The sequence below is a fragment of the Dreissena polymorpha genome, chromosome 3 (assembly GCF_020536995.1).
Source record: "Dreissena polymorpha isolate Duluth1 chromosome 3, UMN_Dpol_1.0, whole genome shotgun sequence".
Lineage (NCBI taxonomy): Eukaryota > Metazoa > Mollusca > Bivalvia > Myida > Dreissenidae > Dreissena > Dreissena polymorpha.
Window position 1 is genome coordinate 33526863 of NC_068357.1, and position 21416 is coordinate 33548278.

Sequence of the window (21416 nt, forward strand, 5' to 3'; positions counted from 1 at the left end):
CATGTGTTTGTTTGTTTGGTAGAAAATGTTATATAGGTAGTAACTTGAAAATTGATTCTATACACCTAAACAATGCTAGCCGTTGAACTCAAAGATTTGGGATTTTTTCGACATATGTTGCGTTTGAATATTGAAAAGTGGAACAAAGCTGTCGAAATGTACATCATGGATCTCTATCCAGATGTGAAGTTTACATTTTCGACGCGAGATCAATGTTGGAAAGCGACAGATACGGAAATTGTGTACTATGTCGATATTGAGGTTATTCTGATCAATCCGAAATATGATTTGTGCTGGACACACCAAGATCCCACAAAACGACTTCAAACCATTAATGGGATTTTGTTGAGCTCAAAAGCCAAGAGAACAAAACTCGTAACGTTTGACCAAGAGTATTTTTGAGACAAAAAATGTATAAAGATGTTGAAATAACCAATTGCATGTGTAATATAATATCATATCATATCATGGATGATACCGACGCTTTTTGCACGAATGAAACAAGTATGTTCATGAACAACTATATCGACAGACTGAAAACGTTTGAGCATTGGTCTCCCCAAATACAACCAAACAAATACCAGCTTGCTTCTTGCGGGTTGTACTACTTGGGACAACACGACCGTTGCAAATGTTTTCGTTGTGGCATTGTGTTGTATCATTGGAAATCTACAGACGATGTTTTCTTGGAACACCATAAACATTCACCACATTGCCAGTTTTTGCGAATGGTGGGTCCAGGAACAAGACTATTGATAGACACATGAGTATGTTTTGTATGATCGTGTTGTAAATAAATATCATGAACCGTTTAATTTGTTTTGTTCTTGTTCTTGTAGTAACATATACTTATTCATGCAACTACCAAACGCAAAGTTGAAAAACAAGTACTATTGTGTGCACGAATGTTTGATTTCGCTATTGCGTTAGTTATTGATATAACCCAGTGTCGTATGTTTTCTCAAACTATATTATCCAACTCTAATCAAAGCAAATACAAACAACTATGTATATGTAGTTTCAAACGATTTTATTCTGCAACAATCAATATTTCAAACATTCAATCTTTCGCAACAACAACGTACAACAGTTTACATAGTCCACTAGATCAGCCCACATAGTCCACTCGATCAGTCCATCACAGATGCAAAAGCCTCGCTTCTCTGTTTTGGCCGTAACCCTGAATTTCGCCACACCATTCGCAGCGATCGTCGATCCGCGTACATGACACACAGCTGAGGGCCTCGCATCTACGGCAAAAGTTCACCATCGAAAAAAAGTTTTTGCACGTATGACACACAATCACTAACGTAGTGTCGTAAACAGTTGGCAGCATTTCGCCCATGCTCTTAATCCATTTGTTACAAGCTGCTTTGTTGTTTCCAGCTAACGACTCATTCTCACGATGCTTATTCTGCCTCTCTAACCATGCCTGGAAACCTCCACTTTTCTCCACACCTGACATCCATTGCTCGCAAGCTTTTCTGTCACTCATTATGCGTGTTGTTCGTTCGGTTTCAAAAATCGAAATGATTCAAACACAAGCAATTCGCCCTTTTATAGTATGCCGTTATTCAACTCAACAGCATAAAACTCGAAATGCATGTCCCTTCCCCAGAACATGAAATTTCACAAAGTCGACAAAAGCCCCAATTGTATGTAAACAAAGTGTTTTATGTTTTCATCGACGAGTATTTTTATCAACAAGCCGAATTTTGCGGAATATGCGGTGTCATTAGTTCTAGAAAAGATAGTTTTAATTCATGCTTGACAAAAAGTTTGTAGTTTACTTTGCTTTTTGGAAAAATACAACGTTCAAAGATATGAGTTTCATCCGAACCTTCCGAAAAATGGGTGTTGTTCTATGTACAGTATCGATACATGTATGTGAGGCATTTTCAGGCTTTCTTTCTTGGATTGAGAGTTCAAGAAACGATGAATTTTGTCAAAACATGGTTACGATTACAAGAAAGTACCACCAAAATATATTTTTTGTTTCATGATAGACAAAACCGTGTATTGTTGAAATGTCAACACATCTCAAATGTAAACAAAGAAAAATGAAGTACATGATAAATCATATTGTGTAGATTTTTGTACCAAAGTTAAATGCTCTTAACAAAATGTGTTCTTTTATTCAAATGATTGTGATCACTGCTGTTTTATGTAAAATAAGTCAGTTTAGAACTTGATTTGTGTTGTTTTGTTTTCTTAGCTGCATCAGACTTTTTTGACTTGAATGTTATTTGTACACATCAAAATCTGCCATACAAAGTTGATTTCTAGAATGAATGAACAATCAGTATTTATTTGTAACTGTGTGTTGTTAACACTGTGATTGAATAATGTCACATTTGTCATAAGTTGAACAATTTCTCACCAGAACTTACATTTCAATATGATACTTTATGTGAAAGTAAACATGTGCACTAATTTGTCAGAATATTTGTCATTAAACTTCAAGGGTCAGTTTTTTTCATTTTTGAATCATATCAAACATATTCAACAATTTTTGAATCTATACCGCAAGTACCATTTCTGTCAAAAACTGCAAATAGAATCTGTTAACACACAAAACTACAAATTCTGCTTCTTTTACCAACATGTGAATGTTCAAGGTCACAACAATATTTGATTCAATTTCAACAAGCAAAACCCAATGGTTGCCTGTTTGAGTTATTTTTTTTAAGAAGTTCCTATGGTATGGATTTGTAAGTATCTAGAAGCAAAAATGGCATAACATTTGTGGGTTTTGCAAGTTAAAAAAAGTTAGTAACACAAAAAATGAAAATTTTGCATGTTGGTCAGTACAGTAACTGTATTGGACACAGATATTTTATCATGTTGTATTGACTGTGTAAAACATTTGTCATATGTTGAATAATTTCTTACCAGAATTTACATTTGAGTATGACAGTTTATGTGAAGAAAACATGTGCACTGATTTGTTTTCATATTTCTATGTAGGCTCACTTTTCATATTTTATCCATAGAATGCATAATTGCCCATTTCAAAGTCTTCTTCACAAAAATATTTGATGTCTAAAACTGCAAAAAAATCTATATACACACCAAAATGCAAATTCTGCTTTTTGCCAACATGTGAATGTTTGGTCACAACAATCTTTCTTTCAAGTCAACACAAATGTGTGTATCAACAAGCAAACCCATTTGTAAGTCTGTCCCGAGTCAGTTTTTATTATCATTGCCTATAGTGTATGTATTTGCAAATTTTTCAAGCAAGCACGCATAACAATTTCAGATGAAAGTGGATGAAAAAAAAGTATATGAATGCTATTTAGAAAAATATGGTTTTTTGTCAGCACATTCATGTCTGTCCACAAAACTCATTGTGTGTGTTTGTTGTGCAGTGATTCAGTCATTCACAAAGCGCATCTAACAGTGTCTGCTTGAGCTAGCAAGCACAACCACAAGCCATGTTTTGGTTCAGATTTGTTTTATTGAGGTCCATAAGAGAATATTTGAACATTTTGATACATGGCTCTCATAACTGGTCTCATTCAAATGCTTAGAAAAAAAGTATATAAATGCTTTTTAGAAAAATATGGTTTTTTGTCAGCACATTCATGTCTGTCCACAAAACTCATTGTGTGTGTTTGTTGTGCCGTGATACTGTGATTCACTGAGCGCATCATACAGTGTTTGCTTGAGCTAGCGAGCACAACCACAAGCCATGTTTTGGTTCAGATTTGGTTTATTCATGCATATGGATAAGAATATGAGAATTTTTATACATGGCTCTCATAAGATTTCTGATGCAAATGATGAGAAAAAAAGTATATAAATGCAATTTAGAAAAATATGGTTTTCTGTCAGCACATTCATGTCTGTCCACAAAACTCATTGTGTGTGTTATGTGTGAAGTGATGTTCAGTTCATATTCTCAGAGTGGTTCAATGAAGAACGCCTTCTTTCGCAGAAGGAAATCTAGGTTCAAGTCCTAGCTCTGATATGATTTGAGAAATCACTGAATGCAATTTACAGTGTCTGCTTGAGCTAGCAAGCACAACCACAAGTCAATTTTTTGTGCAGATTTGTTTTAGTCGTCTATATGATTAAGAATACAATAATTTTGATACTCGGCTTACATAACTGGTCTCATACAAAAAGAGATTGCCATTCCGAGCGCATATTACAGTGTGTGTGTGACCTTGCAAGCACAACCACAAGTCAATTTTTTGTGCAGATTTGTTTTAGTCGTCTATATGAATAAGAAGATGAGAATTTTCATACTCGGCTTACATAACTGGTCTGGTTCAAAAAGAGATTGCCATTCCGAGAGCCTATTACTGCTAGCAAGCACAACCTTCTACTTGTCTGATTGTGTGAAATGGCAGTTTTCAGTATTTTCAGATTCTTTCACTCACAACTCTATGTATAATCATATAACACAAAAACACAAATGTAAGGTGTAACATAGATTTTATTGATACATTGCTAGCCAAAAATGACATAACCTGGTCCAAAACAACCAGTGTGACAATCATATGGTATTTTGCATTTCAAACAAACAATTTGTTCACCAGTGTTAGCACTTACAAATTCCATGTACTTTGGAAAGCAATTTAGACAACAAAACCCGTGCCCACACTTCTTGCTGAACACTCTAGGTGGATTGCTTTCAAGTTTGCATAGTCTGCAGTAGTCGATTTTGCTGCTGCTTTTTAGATGGTTTGAAATAATCAAATCAATTGCATTGGAAATGTTTGTAGCTGCAGTTGTTACGCACGATGTTAACCTCGGCTCATCAATTGGTACAGATTTAACGTACCTTAGCGCCTTATTGAGACTGTCGATTTTTATCTGAGCTTTGCCGTGCGACGATTTTAGTATCTCTTGTTTTTTTAAATACTCTTCGAAAAAGTCTTCATGCTTCTTTTCAGTTGAAATAGCGTCCTGTTTTGCGTTTCGTTTTGGTTTTTTGACAGTTTGACCGTCAGAATTAGCAATAGCTTTTCGTTTATTCGATGTCGTTGTACTAGTTGAACCTGTTGAGTCGTTGGAACATTGCTGTGATGGCTGAGCAATGAAATTAGCTGCTGCATCGTTTTCTCGCGAACGATATTCTGTTTTAATTTCTTCGTCAGTCATTGTGAGAAGTGAGTACAAAATTGGATGCTTTCGTATCATCTCACTGGGTGTTGAATGCAATGGATGAGTTTCATCATCTACACGAACACCAGCATTGGTAAGCTGTTTGGAGAGCGCCATGTCGCTTTGAAATCTCAAGGAAGAATGATTGTGTTGTGTCAAAAACTAGCTATTTATACCCGTGACCTTAATTTTCCTTTTTTAAGGCCAATATGAGCCTGAAGTCGTGTAAGCATAAAACATTCATTTCAAGCATGTAAAACAAAACACAGATTAGATGTTTAATATGATTTATTCATACTATGTATCAACCAATAATGCCATAGCGTGAGCCAACTTGATATGTGGCGTTTTCATCGTATGGATGTTTGCATTTCAAACAAATAAGTCGCCCAGAATTTTTGTTGTAGACGTATTCCAAATACTTCATTATGCACTTCATACAGCAAAACCCGTGTCCGCACGTCTTGCTTATAACTGTTGGTGGATTGTCTTCATTTTTGCATATTCGGCACGAGTCAACATCGCCACTGTTTTGTAGTTCGCTCGAAATGCTTTCTATAGCATGCGAAATATTTGAAGATGCCTCGGACAGAAAAGAGCAAACCGTTGGCTCATCGCTTTCTTTGGATTGTACATATTGTAATGATTTTTCAATAAACGCGATCCTAGTACGAGCATCAGCGTGCAACGATTTTATTTTTTGTTGTTTCTTGAGATACTGCTCTACAAAGTCAGTCTGCTTATTTTCACTTGAGATTGCATTTTGTTTTGCATTTCGCGAGCCCTTAGGTTTTTTGACAGTGTGTCCCTCGGAATCACCAATAGCTTTGCGTTTGTTCGAATTCTTAGTACTACTCGAACCTGATGAGTCGTTGGAATTTTGCTGTACAAGCTGAGCAATAAAATCGGCAGCTTCTTTTTCTTCATTTTTTTGCAAATGATACTGTTTATCAGCTTTCTCGTCTCTCATTTTTAGAAGGGAGTGCACGTTTTGACAAGTTTGGTTGAGCTCACTTGGGGTGAGATATAACGGATGACTTTCATCATCTAAACATAAACCAACACCAGCAAGTTGTTTTGACACCATTTCGCTTCGTTACTCAAATGAGAATGATTGCGTTTGTCAAAAGACTGGATTTATATAGTACAAGTTTGTGTTATAATATTTTTTTGATTTCGCTGCACATTTCGAAACATGTTGATACTACTAGATGTTATATTACACAATGACTCATATTAAGCATTCGATCCATTGCAATTCGATACGACATTGTTCGTAAGCTCAACGTTATTTTACTCTACAATCAAACTATATCTAACCTGCTCAATTAACGACCAACACATGATATGCATTTCAACATTTTATTTCACAACAAACAAACAAGCATATAAATAAATCCAAAACATCTAATCAGTCAAAAGCATTCGCACCCAGCCAGTAACGTCAGCTCGACACATAGCGCAGTCTCCATCAAACATCATCAGGCAGCAGTTTTCACAAAAAGTGTGCCCACACCTTGTCAAGGTACTGTTTTTTTCCTCATCGTAGCATATGGTACACGTTTTCAATGCTCGAATAGCCTCTTCTTTTTCTTCTTGAAGTTTTGTTCTAAGCGAATTCAAAGCCTGCTCTTTCTCAAATTGGAGCTGCGATATTATCCTATCGGTTTCGAGTTCATGTTGCTCTTTTAGCGCGCGTTCGCGTTTAGACCACTCATCCTCGAAGAAACGCTCTTGATCATCAACCAAATGTTCGCTCGCTTCTCGCTGATAAGATGAAGCCTTTTGAATACACGATACCATTTTCTTGCAGACATCGCGACCTTCTTTAGACATAGCGAAGTCGCTGCTGTTAACGAACGCTGTAACCTGACTTCCAAGTCTGTTCAGTTGATAGCCGAACGACTTTAGATCAATTGACGCCGATTGTTCTGGTCGAGTGTATGGCTTTGTAGCATGTCGCTTGCCCTTGCCAGTCGTTTCGCTACTACCACTAGCAGCGTCTGTGTCCTCGAACTTTGGCAGTCGGTTTGCGTATTTCGGCATGATTTCGAGTCAATGTTCTCTCTTGGAGTCTCAAATCAAGAATGATGACAATAGCTGTCCGTGTCGCTTTATATACCCAACGGGCTGGTGCGTTTTCAGTATATAGACAAAGCATAGCGCTTACATACCAAAGTCCTTGATAAAGATGAATAGCAAATTTCTTACGCGTGGTAAGTGTAGACATTCATATCTGAGAAAAGCGATGAACAAAGTGGCATGTCTGAGAGATTTTGATCAAACGTACGTTAGCGAGTTAGGTCTTTACCTAAGAAAGACATTTCCCACATTACGCGACGACTGTACATTGTACATTAAGCACGAAGTAACTATTCAAAATAGACGACCCGATTTCGTTATTCATGTACCAAATGTTGCGCTCATACTGTTAGAATACAAAACGTCGAATGTTACAACAAAAGTACGCAGAGAATATCTAACTCAAGTACTCGATACGTATCACAAGTTTCGACAAAGCTTATGCGTTAGTGAAAATTCCAGCCATATACGTTTACTTAGCATTTTGCTCATTCGCAATTCTTCATCTCGACAAAATAAAATTGTGTGTGTGAAAAATGAGTTAATACCTAACAGCTGTTATTTGATATGAACTTGTATGAATATTTTTGCGAAATGTACTATGATCAATTTTTAAACGCAACAGTGCAGTGGAGTATTTTTCAAATCACAATATCTCGCTAGTACAACTTTTTGCTGTAATAATTTCACAACGCTAAAATTTCCAATCCAATACTTCATCAAATATCTACCAGCATCGCACGAGAAATTACACCCAGTACAGCGAGGTCATCAAGTGCAAATAATATCGAACGTCATTTCACAGTAAAGTACACAGATAGATGAGTATTCGCGAGAAAGTTTAAATGTAAATTTATCAAAAACCACTGCAGATATTGGGATCAAATTTTGACTATGATATTCAACTTAGAGAGCCTCACATCGATTATTCCGAACGTTTTATTCTTTTGTTGATGCTTTTTTGACAAACATACTAGTTTTTGATCGAAAATAAAGCCTTTATGAAGAAATCTTTTTGCCTTTTCGTTTTGCGATACATTGTTCAAAATGTGTACCGTCAAATATGAAGTTTTTGTGAGGATTTAATAATCACACATTGAAACGCCGATTTATCAGCAGAAAACTGAACTCAACTCTGATATTGTTTTTCTTAACATGGAGGTTAAATTCATAAAATGCAGTACGTCGTTTCGCTGTAAGTAAACAACCTTGGTGCAATATCGTACAACGACGTTTAAGTCGATTTTTTATGAAACCACTCCAGATATCAATATGAAATTTTCAGTACATTAAACAGATGGCTATATGCTTCAAATAAGTACTGATTGGTTTGTTCTGAAATATATGTTTCTATGTTAAATATCTGTCCGAAATCTTGTGTATGAAGAAAACTTTTTTGCCTTTTCGTTTTCATAAACAAAATATGTACCGCTGAATAGGGAATTGTTTTCTGAAGAATTTGGTGTATATCACTTTGTATGTATGTGAAACATTTCGATTGAACACGAGTTAAACGCAACATTGATATTTTTCTTTAAATCGCATCGCGCAAAAATTCATTACATGTAGTACGTCATTTCGCTTTATGTAAACAACCTTGAGTAAAATATCGTACACCGAGGTTTAAGTCAAATTTCTCCGGAACTGTTCAAGTCATCACTATCAAATTTAAAGTACAATGCCCAGCTTATTGTTCGCTACAACTTTTCTATTGTTATTTTTGTTCCAACATACATACTTATGTGATAAAAATCACTTTGAAAACGTTCGCAACAAGAAAACTTTTTCATTGCGGTGATTTGTGAAACACAACTTATATCATCTTATAGAAAATTTCATTCCGAATATTTTGATATGACATGCGTGTATGTTTATTGTATCGCTTGATCAAGACTAGCCGAAAACCATTTTGCCTGTAATCATGAATTGACTTTTTAAGCACACATGTACTGTAGCTCGAACGTCATTTCTACTGTGTATGCATGTAAACAACCTTGGGTACAATATCTTACAATGCGGTTTAAGTCACTTTTCTTTGAAACCACTAATAATATCCTGATGAAATTTTCACCATAATATGTAATCCTATGATAGCTACAATTTTTGTCTCGCCTATATTGTTCTCACACGACTCATTGCATAAGATATTCAACATTAAAAAATTCGCTAACAAGAAAACTTTTTCGTGTTAAGAGCATTTATCTTCATTTTGGTATTAGCTTGTAGGACATTCGATTCCACGCATTTTGATGTATTCCACTTAATCGTATGTCTAAACAAACAAAAAATACAGCGATATAACGATTTTGTACTAAACGCATTTCTGTCTTTAACTTGAGATTTTTACAACGTCATTCATATGCATGTAAACAAGCGAGGGAAAAGAGTTTAAGTTGCATCGGTTTAAGTCACTTTTCTTTGAAACCACTAATAATATCCTGATGAAATTTTCACCATAATATGTAATCCTATGATAGCTACAATTTTTGTTTCGCCTATATTGTTCTCACACGACTCATTGTGTCAGATATACTACTTTGCAAAACTCGCTAACAAGAAAACTTTTTTGCGTTAAGAGCATTCATCTTTAGTTTGGTATGATTCTGTTGGAAATTCAATTCCACGCATTTTGATGTATAACACTTAACTATATATCATAACACAACAATAAAACAGTCCGATAACGATTTCGTACAAAACGCATTTCTGTCTTTAACTTTAGATTTTTTACAACGTCATTGCATTTCTATCAATGTAAACAAGCGAGGGAAAAGTTTCAGTTACATCGGTTTAACTCAATTCTTTCGCAAACGTCTCATGATATTTAAATGATTTTTTCACCACAGTATTGTATCATATGATAGCTTCATTTTTTGTTTCGCCTATATTGTTCTCACATAACTCATTGCATAAGATATTCAACATTAAAAAATTCGCTAACAAGAAAACTTTTTCGTGTTAAGAGCATTTATCTTCATTTTGGTATGATTTTGTAGGAAATTCAATTCCACGCATTTTGATGTATAACACTTAACTATATATCATAACACAACAATAAAACAGTCCGATAACGATTTCGTACAAAACGCATTTCTGTCTTTAACTTTAGATTTTTTACAACGTCATTGCATTTCTATGCATGTAAACAAGCGAGGGAAAGGAGTTTAAAATGCATCGGTTTAACTCAATTCTTTCGAGAACGCCTCATGATATTCAGATGAAATTTTCACCACAATATTTAACCGCATGATAGCTACAATTTTTGTTTCACCTATATTGTTCTCACACGACTTATTGTATCAGATATTCAACTTTGCAAAATTCGCTAACAAGAAAACTTTTTTGTGTAATGAGCATTTATCGTTATTTTGGTACTAGCTTGTAGGAAATTCGATTCCACGCATTTTTATATATTACACTTTACCGTATGTTTAGACACAACAAAAATACAGTGCGATAACGATTTCGTACTAAACGCATTTCTGTCTTTAACTTTACATTTTGACTCAACGTCGAAAACTCTCTGCGAATAGAACAGTGATTTCGTACAAAGTTTAACTTCGCGTTTCTTCCCAACCATTTGACCGATCAACATAACATTTTCGCATTAATATGAAACGTGTTAATAGCAACAAGTTTTGTGGGGATCATTTTTTGTTAACATATTCGCATATAGAAGAAATTCTTAGTTTTTCGCATGAAAATCACTTCGCTGACAAGAAAAAAAATTCCCATTTATGACAAGTACATAGCAATTGATACCATTCGATAAGGAATTCTGTTCTGCACATTTTGATGTATGATACTCCACAATAGGTCTAATTACAAGAATACTGCTGAGAGAAAACGCATTCGTGCTTATAGAAATTTTGAACTTTAAAGTATCGAGTTAAACCGAACGTCGTTAGATAGCGAATAGTTGATAAAACTGTGTTTGTATCGAAGCGGTTTATTTTAACTGTCACAATAACGCGTGAACGCATTTCGATGAAATTTTCACAATCATAACCAGCAAATAAACAGGAACAATAAGAGTTTAAATATTTTGCAAGTAGATAAGTGGATATATGTCAAAATTTCTGTTTATTGGTAAAACTTGGGTTGATATGAAGAAAAGATTTTCATTTCGCAATATGATACAGTAATATTTGCATCATGCGATGGGGAATTTATTTCTGTGCATTTTGGTGTAACATACTTGATGTTTTTGTAAAACGCTGCAGTTATACGGGCAGAAAACCATATCACAACAAACACACATTTCATGAATCGTAATTTTGACCCTTCGTTGTCAGTGCAAATCGACGACGTCATTTCAATGAAACTCATCTTTCAACTTAAAGGGGTGTTTACATATCGACGATAGAAAATTGTGTTTCTTTGACAGTGGTTTAAGTGCAATATCTATAGAACCAGTTGTCCAAATTCCATAAAATTTTCACCAGATGAACCGAAATTTCGATGCGCTCATACTGGTACTATTTGTGTATACAAAATCGAACGCGCGAGTTATGAAATTTTGATTTTAACGCAAATTTTCTCGATATTTCAAATTTTCAAGAACAATTGTACACATAACCATACTATTTGTATATCATTGTGTAGGCGCCAGTGTGCTGAACATTTTGATATATGTGGTTTGATATTTATTTTCTATATCTTCGTTGTACTAGTACAAATCACAAAACACAGTTGAAAAAATCACAGCGCGATAGTTGCTCTTTAATAAAGTTAGTGCGAAATCATATCGAGCTGCTTTCGTCAGTCGAACGTCATGAAAACATTTGAGTTCTCGGAATTGAAAATAAATATTGAATTGTTCAGGCTATGTAGAAAACTAAATGGGTATACGGGAATATTATGTGCTGATGTTAAATGTTCAGTAATAAATATTTTGATGGATTACTCACATATTTGATATGATCTAGGATTATTTCAGAATGATAGGTTAGTAAATCTATGTTTGACTAGATTTTTTTATATACTCGCATTTTGTCGTTTTGACATTGACTATAAAAATCTGCGTTGAGTACGCCTCATAACAAGATTTAAAACTAGAAGACAATGGATTTGCTTTAAATTGAAGGAAATACTGGATGGATTGTACGGACTCATGCTTATCAATTTTTATGCCCATTCAAGCTGTGAGTGTGAATATTTCGGCTTGTATGGTCATGAAAAAATATCATCACAAAGTCAATATTTGTAGGATTTTTGCATGGTAAGTATGATTTTTAGATTTGTCATCAAATACACATTCGATCGTAACTCAAATCATGAAGAATAAACATTTTCCATGTGCTTTTCTGTCATTCTTCGTTTGGTCGTTGAAGGGTTCGGACGTGTTTTTCGAAGCTCTCGACGTCGTGACCTAATTATAATTTGAACTGCGCGGGTAAAGAACGCTCAGTTGCGGCTTGGACATTGACCAATACGGACGTGTTTTTAAAGCGCTCTGAAAAAAGTTTTGACTTTTAAATTTTTTTTACTACGACAGAATCTTAGTTGACTGATGGTCTTTGACAAAGACAGACTTGTTTTTGTGAGCTCTGAAAAAAATTTGACTTTGAAATATTTTTACGATTAAAAAGTTTCAGTTGACTTTTGAACGTTGACGAAGACGGACGTACTTTCGTGAGCTCTGACTATTGATGAAAAGTTTTCGCGTTATAGAATAGCGACTTGGTACTCAGGTTGTTGAATGACTGGATGACTGAAGTGTTAGGTTATTGTTATGAGATAACAACTTGACTTTGACTTGAGTTGTGAAATGAAATCATACTCTTATGCGATGTTAACTTTTGAACGTTTAGTATTGACTGACAACGAAATTTTGTGAGCGTTATATATGAAATGTTTGACTTACATTAATTTTTTTGAACGACTTGACTTCACTTTAAGTTTTGACATCGGACTGATCGGACGTGTTTTTTTAAGCTCTGACTGTTGTGAATAATTAAATTTATGTTGTGGTGTCAAGCGATTGACTGTCAGTTGAGGTTCAGATGTCGAGCTGTGCGGACGTGTTCATCGAGCTGCTGTCTACAAAAAACGTGAGTACAAATTTTTTTCGTTTTACTGTTTACAAGTTGCGTGATGATGTATGATGGTTGTAATGTGTTGGGTAGAAATTACTCAGTGCTGATACAGTGTCGATATGTTGTGATGAGCGATAATAGTGGATGATGGTGGAACAGAATATTCATTGAGCTATTTTGAGGAAGCGAACATATGATGGAAAAATGTTGCAAAAATATTAAACGACAATGTATTGAATCGCTTTTGTTGATATGCATGATATTGATTAAATTGTATTTGCATGCTGTAACATTTCTATTTCATTTCAGGGGGCTGTGGTGAGTATTGTAGTATAAATTTGTTTCAATAAATCATGATGAATGAAAACTGATTTCGATTCGTTTTGTACAGGTTTACTTGTATAGAAGTGTAATGCGTTGGGTAGAAATTAGAATCTACTCAGTACTGATATAGTGTCGATATGTTGTGATTAGCGATGATGGTGTATGATGGTGGAACAGAACATGAGCTACTTTGGGGAAACGAACATATGATTGAAAAAAATTTGCAAACATAGTAGATAAATGATATGATATTGCTTAAATTGTATTTGCATGCTGTAACATTTCTATTTCATTTCAGGGTGCTGTGGTGAGTACTGTAGATTGTAGTGCATATGTATAGAATTCAATAAACGATGATGAATGAAAACTGATTTCGATTCGTTTTGTGTAATTTTAGGTATTTTCACTCTATCACAACTCTGTCGGTTGGTGTTCATGAGTGTGAGACTAATACAGCAATGTTTGAGTAGTACAAAAATGTTTTCGCTTTTGTGGTCGCCAGCTGTCCGTGATCTGTAAAGTGAAAATACACAGAGCTATGAAGCATACAGATGTTTCGAAATTTTATCAATGATTGTATACTATGCATGTTTTGATTTAGTTCGTTTCAGATTTGACATGAGATGAAAACCTGATATGATTTGAACAGAGCTGGGAAATGAAAAGGTAAGTCTGTTTCATTCCACTATGAACACTTGTAGAGCTATTTTGACAAAAGAAGAGATAAAGTGAGTTACTTTATCATCATGGTTTCATTTGGTGTATTACACATGAACAGAGGTAAACCTAGCTAGCTTTTCGTGTACTCTATTTTGGATGATGAGTATGTCAGTAACTTTAATTGTACGGCTAGTAAAGTATGAACATGAATGCTTTGTTCAGATTTTCAGATGTGTGCTGGCAGTTCAAGTCTGGCAGCTGGAGTGAACAGTCGTGTTTTCTGGAGCTCCAACAATATGCTAGAAGGTAAGTAACTATGTTTGTTTTGCATTGCATGTTTTTATATGTTTCAGACTTTCAAGCAGAGATGTCATGCTGACTGGAGTTGAGCACAGGGCAGTGACAAAGTGAAAGGTAAGTACTTTTGACTGAATGTTTGTTCTATGCATGTTTTGTTTTAATACATTTCAGGAGTGCTTATCCAGTGATGATATGACAGTTGGAGTGAACAGTGGAGCCAAGCAGTCTTGTTTTTGGAGCTACTCAACAAGCCTTGAAGGTAAGTTTAGAATTTCTCAATGTTAGTGAATTGAAGTACTGTCACTTGCTTTTGGACAGTCGAACAGAACAGACGTGGTTGCGAGAGCTCTCATATCTGTTGTGTTAAACTGTTTTTATGATATGTTATGTTTGTTTGTTTGTTTGTGATGTACTATTTTTCAGATGCTGATGGCAGTGATGGGTTTTCAAGCTGACCTGAACAGAAAAGCACTCATATGGTAAGTACAAAATAGTTGTTATATGGGATGTTTTGTGCATGCTTTTATGTTTCAGGTGTACTTGCTGACAGCGACGAAGACGAATCAAGAAGAGGAACATTGTTGAGAAAGTGATTGGGACTTGCAAACAGGGTAAGTGTAACACTTGTGTTTGTTTAATTTGTAACATGCGTGCTTTGCTCTGTTTCAGATTTCACATGCAGAAATTAAACAGGATTTCAACTGCTGAAACAGAATTCATCAAAAGTAAGGTAAGTTTTAATTCATTGATTTGAGTTGTACAATGTGTTCTTTACTTTATTTCAGATTCGAGTCACTGGTTTACACATGGAAGAAGATTTCCACGTCTGTTACTCAACTCTACAGAAGCAAGGTAAGTCGATCAAATTTTTGTTTTAATTTGTACTGCTGTAATGTGATGGTAAACTTATGCTATTTTTCATGTGTGTCATGTACAGATGGATAATTCAAGTTTTATCTGTGTTGGTTTATGTTCAAAAACGTTTTACATGTATGTGTGTTTTCAGATGTTTTGTTTCAGTTGATGTCCAGATGGCAAGCAGTACAGACGTGTTTCTTGGAGCTGCCAAACAGTGAGTACAAACGTTTTATATTTTTCAGTTGTTTACTCATAGAAGTCTGTGAAAGATGATAACAAGGGTTGAATCTATCAGTGCTTGTGTCTAAAAATGCTGATGTGTGACGGTTTACTGAAAAGGGTAAATGCTAGCCAGTACTTACACTTGAGCAACCTTGGGATGTCGAACTAACTGATGATGTACTATGATGGTGAACACTTACTATGTGTATCAAAATGCTTTTGTTGATATTTACTATAGATGATTTGATATTGGTTAACATTTGTTTGCATGCTGTTAACATTTCTATTTCATTTCAGGGAGCTGTGGTAAGTATTGTAGTATTAATTTGTCTCAATAAACGATGATGAATGAAAACTGATGTCGATTCTTTTTGTACAGTTTTAGGTATTAGCACTCTATACAAAACTCTGTCGGTCGGTGTTTGTGAATGTGAGCTTAATCTTTGAGTAGAACAAAAATGTCTTTACTTTTGTGATCGCCAGTTGTCTGTGATGTAAAGTGGAAAAAACACAGCTATGAAGCATACAATTGTTTCAATATTTTATCAATGATAGTGTGCTATGCATGTTTTGATTTAGTTCGTTTCAGATACGACATGACATGAAGAGTTGACAGTCGAACAGAGCTGAGCAAAGCAGAAAGGTAAGTGTGTTTCATTTTAGTATGAACACTTGTATTTTGTTTTTATATGGTATGTTTTGTGCATGCTATGTTTCAGGTGTACTTGTAGTCAGCGACGAAGACGATTCAAGAAGAGAAACATTGCTGAGAAAGTGAATGGGACTTGCAAACAGGGTAAGTGTTACAATTGTGTTTGTTTGATTTTTGCCATGCATACTTTGCTTTGCTCTGTTTCAGATTTCACATGCAGAAATGGTCTCATAGCAGTGCCAACAGTGAATAAGGATTTCAGCTGCTGTGAAACAACTCAACAGAAAGTAGGTAAGCATTGAATGAATGCACTTGAGTTGTACAATTTGATGTGATGCTTTTCTCTGTTTCAGATTCAAGTTCCTGGTGTAGACAGAGAAATGTGTTTGAAGAAGGAATTCTACTACTGTGATTCAACTCTACAGAAGCAAGGTAAGTAGAAACACAATTTTGGTTTAATTTAACTCATGTGTTTTGCACTGCATGCTATTTTTCAGGTCTCTCATGCAGTGATGCAAAAGAAGAAGATTTCAAGAAAGAATCACTGCTGCAACTCAGGCCTATAACAAGGTAAGTGTTTACTATATTGTATACAAAATGTTTCTCTGTTTTACTCTGTTTGAAGGTTTCAATTGCAGAGATGTTGCAGAGATGTTTTGACAGCTTGTGACAGAAAAGAAATTCAGCAGCTGTGTCTCGACTCTAGCCACGAGGTAAGTCAAAACAAATATACTGGTTTGTATGTTATGTTGTTATGCCCTTCTATGTTTCAGACTTACATTGCTGTGACTGTTCCACAGTGGGTCAAAAAAGAGACGAATACAGGCTTCAAGAAGAAAATTGGCTGTTGAAAACCTGCACAAAATATGAGGTAAGTAAACTATTCTTTTGGTTTGTTTTGTGCTTTGTTATGCTTAACTATTTTTCAGATTGGAATGGTGGGTCGTTACAGAGCAGACTTTTGGACAACTGAGAAGTTGAGAAACAGAGAATGATTCAAGATCAGCTAGGTAAGTCTTGATTATTGTGCATTGCTAAATGTTTTTTTTCATTCCAGTATGGCTGTGGTAAGTACACAAACTTTCTATAATTTAATATTGAACTGTTTTTATGACCTGTATTCTGCATTGTAAAATGTCTGTTTTTCATTTCAGTATCCTGTGGTAAGTACACTAACTTTCTTTAATTTTCATATTGAACTGTTTTGATGACTTGTATACTACTATGCAATGCCTAATGTTTTTTTCATTTCAGTTGCCTGTGGTAAGTACACTAACTTTCTTTAATTTTCATATTGAACTGTTTTGATGACTTGTATACTACTATGCAATGCCTAATGTTTTTTTCATTTCAGTAGCCTGTTGGTAAGTACACTAACTTTCTATAATTTCATAGTGAATTGTTTTGATGACCTGTATTCTGCATTGTAAAATGTGTTTCTTTTTCATTTCAGTATGGCTGTGGTAAGTACAATTGCCTTTCATATTGAACTGTTTTGATGACCTGTATTTTGCATTGCTAAATGTTTTTTTCATTTCAGTATAGCTGTGGTAAGTACACTAACTTTCTTTAATTTTCATATTGAACTGTTTTGATGACTTGTATTCTGCTATACAAAATGTGCTTTTTTCAATTTCAGGTCAGCAATGGTAAGTATATTGTGTTTCTTTATGTATAATTTTGTATACATATTGTTTTTTTCATCATAGCATGTTTTTTATATTTATGCTTTGTGTAAGTAAAATGTTCATAAATCATTCTTATCTTTAAACTAAAAATGTATTTTGATATGCAAAATGTCTGTATGATTTCAGTTGCCAGAGGTGAGTACCATTACAGTTGAAAAGTTAGTTTTGTTTAGTTAAAGTTTTGGTTCACAGTTCTGTTTATTATTTGGCAAAATTTACATGTATGCATTGAGTCTTGATTTCAGCTCGATTGTGGACTGAAGAAGATTGCCAGCAGAGGGATTGGATACAAAATACAAAGTAAGTACTGAGTTTCTTACTAAAAGTTTTGAGTTGTATTCATTGTGTGTTAATATGCTATGATTGCTATGAACATGACTTTTGTATTTCAGCGAAGACAACATAGGTAAGTAAAATTGTTATCTGTTTCAAGTTTACTGTTATAGTTCAATATTGTGTTTATAAATTGTAAGTTGTACAAACACATTCAAAAGTTTCTGATCATGCTTTCAATTTCATTTCAGCCCTACTACAAGACGAGTGTTTTCTACTACTAGACGTGTCAGGTTTACTTCCAGGCGAGCAGTGACAACAAGGCGCCTTTGTGGAAACAGCAAAACAAACAAGTGAGTATTAGTTGAACAATTGTTTGAGATTGTTTTAATGTTATGTTATACTTAAATGCAAAATTGTGCACATAAATTGTAAGTTGTACAAACACAGTGAAAGTTTCTGATCATGCTTTTCATTTCATTTCAGCTCTACTGCAAGACGAGCAGTGACAGAAAGGCGCCTGAACATGCAACACAATACAAAAAAGTAAGTATCAGTCAAACAGTTGGTAGAGTTGTGTGTTTTTCTTTAGCAGTTTGTGTTTACTATTTTATTTGATACATGGTATATTACACATGCATGTTTTTATCATTTCAGGCTGTTTACTTTCATCGTTTACTGTTTAACACAATTTGCTTTTCTATTTTCAGTGCCAATTTGCAAACCTTGATGTGGACACCGAGTAGTCAATACATACGTGTGGCGTATAGCTGCGACAAAACCGTGGGTCCATCGCACCGATAACTTGAACATTGGCCCGTGTATGGACATCAGTGCAACTTTGTGAATCCATGTAACTTTGTGAATCCATGTAACATTGCGAATGTGTGTCGATCGAAAAATGTGTACATTCTGCACTGAAACGAACTCGGTGTTGCAAGTGGCAAGTGTTGACAGTGTGTATGTTTATGTTTATGTTTTTACATGAAAAATAAAGGAGATTGTTCTCCTACCTTTTTTTTCCTTGTTTTATTGTGCTGGCCAGCAATATTGATGTATTGATGTATTGATGTATGTGTTTGTGTATTAACGATGTATTAACTATGCATTACCAAAATCAAACAAAACTTTGGCACAAGAGACTCTAAGTATCAAATACCAACAATTTAAGCGCAGACAATCACATGGTGGTACACCAGTCCGAATATACTCATTGCTCTAGCCAGGATTGCAAATTACTTGTGTTGACTAGCAAGGCTCCCTAGTAACGGAGCAGTGTTACTGGCGTTTTTTGGGTCGATAGTGCTTAGGTGAGGTTTTGCTCGAATCGGGAGCGGGTCACTCGCTTGGGCGAGTTAGTTTTCGCTCGTAGTTTCCAATCTGGCTAGATCAATGTAAGGTTGTTTTGACTGCTATTTGGCAAGCAGAAAGACAACAGCGGTTAATTGACTGAGTATGGGCGACCGAGGTATGTAGGTGTCAATAGACCGACTCCACAAGTTGCGAAGCGAACCGATAGCACTTGAGGGGAAACGCCTCGGTTTTCGGTTCTAACATGTGTTATCCATGCTGTCGTTATACTCTGGCAAGGCTCCTCAATCTATCGCGAGGGACACTCATTATTGCCCGCAAGCTTTAGAACCTGACGTGGGTCGATGCGTATGCGAGTCCGAGGACGCGATGGCATTTGATAAGGCTACCAACCGGTTGATAACACGCATTGTTCAAATTGTTAGGTTTAAGTCTGCTAGGGCTGGGGTGGGAAGGCGACTTCTCTTGTACTCAGACAAGAGGAACGGTCACAAGTCCGTAAAAACGCCGAGTGACACCACTAGCTTGCAAACGTACAAAGCAAAAAACTTTCAAACTTGAATTTGAGGTAAAATGATAAAAAAAACTATATGAATGACTAACCGATATAAGATATTTTCCATATGGCAACAAACTATGCTACTCAATGTTGCGTTGAACATTAATTGCGCCTTACGAACTACTCGTGTTGAGACTTACATTGAGTGACTCGTAAACGTAAAGCAGTTACTCGCTTTTGACTGCATACACATTTTGTACAACGGTTCGTTATTGGTATAACTTGTCTTTCAGTGAGGCACATTAACATAAACGTTCAACAGTATTTAGGCTTTATATTGCGCTTGTAGAATATACGAACAAAACACACTATATAATCTACAATCGATCGCATAGTTAGCTACTTGAGTTGATATTGACAAGCGCTGGTCAATCATCTCGTTTGTAAGCTTTCGAGTGTACACAGTAGTTTGCAGTTTTGTTTCACACATAATACAAAATATGGATGAAAAAAATCTATATACATAACAGTTTGCGATATTAACTACTTTTGCCTCTTGGCCAAATCTACACTCGATCGCATAGTTTGCTACCTAGGTTGATATTAACAAGCGCTGTTTGAAAAGCAGTATTACTTCAATGCTATGGTTTGGTTGTAAGATAAAATACTAGTATATGATGCATTGATGTAACAGATATGTAGGCACATTCGTATAGTAGAAGAAAATTCTCAGCAGCAGCTGGTCTGCAATCACTACAATGCGATTTTGCAGTTTGATACGAACGTGTTTTGTTCACGTGAAGTTGAAATGAAAATCTGTCGTGTCTGATCAATGAAATATATTTGATAAAATAACACAGTTGAAAGGCAGTAACATATCTAATGTTGTGCTATGTTACAGCTCCACAAATAGTTATTCGTCTTGCAAGATACTGGAACAGATGTCCACATGTTATTGTATATTATCTGATTTAGGATATTTTGAGAAATTATGCAACAGAACATTTCTGCAAGATGTGAAAAAAATATCTATTTAAATGGGATTTCTGAGGTTTAGCCATCGCCGAAAGGCCAATGTTTCTTCGTTAATGCATGGCAAAAGTAAAGGCTATATTGTTTGCTAGTATGCTAGTCCGTATTGCATATCGCAAGGTGGTAAAGCGGCTCTTTTCATTTTGCTGTGAAAAGAACGGTCACAAGCCCGTATAAAACGTTGAGTGACACCTCTTGATCATGTAGCTTGTATGAAACGTGTTAACACAACCACAGTAGTTCAACGCAGAACGCTTTTCCTTCTTCGAGGGAGAAGAAATCTGGGTGCAAGTCCCGGCTTTGGTTATAACACAAATACTCGCTGCTCAGTTGCAATATTCATACTCTTACACAGTCAAGTT

The 21416-nt window shown here is 35.4% G+C and overlaps 1 long non-coding RNA gene across 11 annotated transcripts; it reads left to right on the top strand.

The window, feature by feature from the left end:
- The first annotated feature begins 12599 nt into the window (after nt 1-12599).
- Nucleotides 12600-19977, top strand: LOC127874154 (uncharacterized). Of its 11 annotated transcripts, XR_008046663.1 has the most exons (9): nt 12600-13250; nt 13545-14225; nt 14442-14525; nt 14691-15130; nt 15305-15371; nt 15526-15591; nt 15897-18565; nt 18699-18758; nt 18923-19977. It is a non-coding gene; the product is annotated as an uncharacterized LOC127874154 (long non-coding RNA). The 11 variants fall into 11 exon arrangements; XR_008046666.1 differs by lacking the exons at nt 12600-13250; nt 13545-14225 and having other exon boundaries at nt 14263-14525; nt 14691-14778; nt 14943-15130; XR_008046655.1 differs by lacking the exons at nt 12600-13250; nt 13545-14225 and having other exon boundaries at nt 14263-15130; nt 15897-18239; nt 18464-18565.
- The last annotated feature ends 1439 nt before the right edge of the window (nt 19978-21416 follow it).